The sequence below is a fragment of the Monopterus albus genome, unplaced genomic scaffold (genome assembly GCF_001952655.1).
Source record: "Monopterus albus unplaced genomic scaffold, M_albus_1.0 scaffold14.1, whole genome shotgun sequence".
Lineage (NCBI taxonomy): Eukaryota > Metazoa > Chordata > Actinopteri > Synbranchiformes > Synbranchidae > Monopterus > Monopterus albus.
In genome coordinates this window covers 399613-404242 of record NW_018127894.1, presented here as the reverse complement: position 1 = coordinate 404242, position 4630 = coordinate 399613, and the positions used below count along the sequence as shown (strand labels likewise).

Below are 4630 nucleotides of genomic sequence, written 5' to 3'. Positions count from 1 at the left end.
ACTCCCTAATTCCAAAGTAGTACATCCTGTTAATTTAAGAAGCGCACACACTTGAATGGTGAACATCCTGTTATAATGGAGAAACTTAAATTTATCCTTACAAGTTCAATGAGTATAAAATAGTGGAACTGTTCCAGACATCTTTATATCCCACTGTATTCAAATCTTCTGCTTCCTCCTGCGACTCCCTTCATGGGAAGCGGTATTATCCAAAAATACATGTCATTGTAAGAGTGAACACACACACTCACTTCTACTGGAACTGAAGGTTATACTCCTTATTAGTACATTTAACTAAGACAGTGCTGATGAGTCAATCTAAGTGAAGATTATATTTCCATATAAGTACATAAGTGATCACACCATGACTGACTGAAGGCTATACTCTTTATCTCATTAAACAGTGTCCCAGTAAGATAAGAATTTCCAAACAGTGCTTGTGCTGCAGTCATACAGCAACCTTAATGTTACATTCCATATAGTGTATAAAGATACTAGTGTTTTTTCTACAATACATATTCTTATATGTGCACAGTGAACAGTGTTGATGCTTGAATTGCAATGTCTCACACAGTTAATATCTCACAGTAGAGATATTGCTTAGGACTTAAAAGTTGTAAGATGATGTCATGGGGTAGGACTAGATAAGTCTAACTTCTTCCTACTCCGTTCAAGCATGTACTAGGTATAAGTAAATTGATATTGGATTATTATTGTTGGATATGTGTGAAATTACATGTGTTGACATATCAACTGTTTTACATGCTTGAATGAATAAATCAAATCAAAATCAAATCAAATCAAAAGTCAAATGTACAGGTCATGCAGTGATCTACAGGAGTATCACCACACCCGCTACCTGTAGGAGAGCACTGCAAACCTCATTGAACAATTACAGTACATGTCTGAACAAAAGAAACGAGTACATACAGGAGGTGAATTTAAGACCATGCTGCTGCCAACACATTTTGCTTACTCACTGCATCTTTTAAGCTGCTGTATATCCACCTGACATGACTGCATAATTATCCCATTTGTGTCTCAGCCTGACATCATGTTGATTCTTTGTCTCAAACATTTAACATTACTCCATAAGTGATAGAGTTTTTGTTCCTCAACAAACACAGTTTGTATTTGGTAAACATGAATGTGTGTCAGCCCTGTGATAGTCTGGCAACCTGTCCAGGGTGCTGGATGCTAATCATTACACATCAGAGCCCAAAGTGACATCTTCATTTTGTCTGACCAAAAGTCCAAAACCCACAGATGTTCTGTTGACATACACAAACAGTAAATGCTCTCATTTGTAAACCTGGAACATGAGACATTATAGCACTATCTTTACCATTTCTGCTTGATTAACAACGGAAGTGATTGATCAATTACCAATACAGGGTAAGGATCATTTTTCTATTTTTCACCTCTAAAGAGCAGTGGGAACTGCACGTGCTTGAAGGTGCTATACAAATAAACTTGCCTTGCTTTGTTCGTGATTTTCTCCATCACTATTTTACAATAAAAACTGAACCAAAGTTACAGCATTCATTCAGAAGTCGTCAGGTAAACCGCTGACTAGCCACCAAACACGCCGTCAGGTTGATCCGATCACATAAGCACATGTTAAGAAAATCATATCTGGCAGCTAATTGCTAACTAGGCTAATAACGACTAGCAGTGTTAGCTAAATTTGTTCAACCAGTTTGAATTAAATTGTCTAGCAAATAAGCTCGTAAAGCTGGGAGGATATCTTCTAACTGAATGTTACAAACGTGAAGTAAGAATAATGTCATCAATACATTCAGAGACTCTCTCGGCAGTGACTCACAGTGGATCACCCGGTCCTCTGGCTGACCGCAGCTGTGAAGGACTCGGGCAACAGCATACCGGACGTCTAGCTTGACCTTCAAAATAAAAGCCTGCCCCTCGTCATTTTTGTGGAGTTCCTACGCCCCCTCCTGGCTTTCTAGGGTATTACATATAATTCATGTTATGTTTTTAATTGCCATACAGATACTGATCGGGAATTTTATTTTCGATACTATATAATTCGCATCCTTAATATCCAGATGAATATAAGGGATTAAATGTATAAATTCCCATAATCTCTATTTACTGTACCGTGCAAAGGTTTTATTTATTTACTGTTTACAAATGATTAATCAGAGTAGTTGTATTATCTCCGACCATGTCCATGTTAAACGATTTCAATTTCATTAAACGTCACATAACACATTAATATCATTGCTATCGGTGAAATGATTTGTATGACTAAATAATAATTTCTAATACTGGGCATACTGTGATACTATAAGAACACAAAACTGTTAAAGTACAAGAGGAAACAAAAAAGTCAGATGTTTACAGTAGGAAGGAGAGGATAATTTCTAATACTGGGAATACTGTGATACTATAAGAACGCAAAACTGCTAAAGTACAAGAGGAAACAAAAAAGTCAGATGTTTACAGTAGGAAGGAGGGGATTTATATCATTTTAACCGGAACGGGGCTGAGCCATTGGTAACGTTAGCAACCACACTGAGCGACAGGCGCGGTTATCGTTAATAATGTGAAGGATTGTTGTTAGAATTATGTCTCCAAATACTGACTGAACCAGTTTTTTTTAGACCCCAAGTACTACTGGATTTACCCGAGAAGCGTCGTTTCTTATAACCGTGCAGGTAAGGACCGAGACTAACATTTATTTGGATTTTAAATAGCTGCTGCGGACTGGTGTAACGTTAGTTGCTGTGCGATCGTCATGCAATACAGGGACGCTAGCTGGCTAGCATTAGCTGGCGTGTCAATGTCGATACGCTTATCTGTAGCAAACCATCTAAATCTAATATTATCTGTTATGTGGCTAAATTTATTTACAGTTTTGTACGCTGTTAGGTTATGGGTAGCTTGCTAAAGAGGCGAGTTAACGTGAGCTAGATGACCGATTATTGCCAACAGTCTAGCTAATGCTAATAGCGAAAGATTGCTAGTCAGCCTATGACGCTGTCGACGCCTCGTCTGAGTTTGACAGCTCAGTTTGAGCAGTGGACAAGGCCAAAGCCACACATCTGTAAACCTAACACCTGTATCTACCACAGACTAACCTGGTAATTTAGCTAGCTAAAACCTGGGCGAAATAATTCGGCAGTTATATATTTTCACACTTTGCCTAGTTTAACATTAATTGGCAGATAATGCTAGGTTTTCAACATGTCTAATGTGCTGAATGCTAAACCGTGCTATCATAGTACTTGGATTCCCTAATGTTTATTTTTGCACTGTTACTATATCACTGTTGTAAATGATGATAACACGGAATCTGGTCAACATCGGTTTCATATGCGCTGCCTGTTGTGGGTCAACGCCCCACCCTGACTCCAACACCTCTTTGTGAAGATTTACATCCACTGCAATAGTGTTGTCATTGTTATTATGTCAGTAGTAATGGCAGAGAAGGTGTGAGGATGGGTTCTTACGGTGAAGGAGTTTGGATAGGTATTCACCAGCCTTGTATAATCGCTGGAGGCTTCACAGAAAAACCACAGGCTAATTAGATTTTGCTGGTGCTACTAGCTGTAATGCCCGTTTACTCTTGGAGGTACAGTGAGTTTGTTCATCTGACCTTTTGGACGGATGCCTCCAAGGTTTAGGGCAATTATAGAAGCCCAGTAAGACAGAATTGTTGTTGATCTAGTATCTCATCAGTTTGTCAGGGTAAATATTTGTATCTAAAGTTAAAGCAATGTAAAGCAGTCTGATAAGCTAATTTGACTATAAAGTACAGTCACAGATAGCAGTGTTTAGGTGAGGGAACAGGCATACTGACTTGTACAAGACTGGACATGAGTTGAGGTTTCAGCTTCTGCATGTGTTCATGTAGATTTCCCAGTTGACCTGTTGGTAGGAAACAGGATGCACAGCGGCTAGATTAAATTTCAAAGGAATACAATTTCCCTTTTTGCCCATCAGTCTCCACTCAATAACTCATAGCAAAGTTAACAAAGTCAGATCATGTTTTTAGAAATTTTTGCAAAGTCAATAAAAATCCAAACCTGCAATCGGTCATTTACAAAAGTTTTACCAACAATATTTTCATTATCTTTATTATCTCATTTCAATTTATCTGTTATTGCTTGAAAAATGACTTATCAAAATAGTTGCAATTTTTTTTTATGAAGGTGATGTAATGCCTTGCGTGCTTTTGCTCATACATTTGCTCTTGTCAGCTGTTTGTTGTATGTTGACAGGCTGTGGTCTAAAGAAGGTTCGTGCATGCAGTGACAACTGGGGCAAGTGGTTTTTACCATGTTGTGGTGATTTTAAATTGGTTGAGTCACATCCAGCAGTAAGGAGCTGTGAGCTGGGCTCTGCTGTCATCATGGTGTTAACACCTGAGCACATTTCAAAGGCCTGTGGTCACACATTCAGTGGTTTGTGGTTTTGTGGGCAACAGACACGTTGGTGTTTTCGGTCTAAATAAGCTAAATAAAGCTGCTTAAGAACACGCACAGTTATGATCAACCTTTTTATGAGTGTTTTTATACACTTAAAGCTACTCTACCAAATTTCTTTTCAGTATAGAGGGCTTAGTGAGACTCAAAATGAACTGACACCATAAGCCGCTCCTAACCGC

The 4630-nt window shown here is 38.5% G+C and overlaps 2 protein-coding genes across 8 annotated transcripts in view; one reads left to right on the top strand and one right to left on the bottom strand.

The window, feature by feature from the left end:
* miga1 (mitoguardin 1) overlaps positions 1 to 3880 on the bottom strand; it is a 14709-nt gene extending 10829 nt beyond the window's left edge. The window contains exon 1 of one of the 4 annotated variants that reach the window (XM_020591599.1): positions 3824 to 3880. The gene's annotated coding sequence lies outside the window, so the exon portion shown is untranslated. Of the gene's footprint in view, positions 1 to 1477; positions 1732 to 1796; positions 1916 to 3823 lie in introns of those variants that run through there. The other 3 variants (XM_020591596.1, XM_020591597.1, XM_020591598.1) reach the window with 3 other exon arrangements.
* usp33 (ubiquitin specific peptidase 33) overlaps positions 2317 to 4630 on the top strand; it is a 20640-nt gene continuing 18326 nt past the window's right edge. For 3 of the 4 annotated variants that reach the window (XM_020591594.1, XM_020591593.1, XM_020591595.1), the window contains exon 1: positions 2317 to 2678. The gene's annotated coding sequence lies outside the window, so the exon portion shown is untranslated. The remainder of the gene's footprint in view (positions 2679 to 4630) is intronic. The other variant, XM_020591591.1, reaches the window with a different exon arrangement.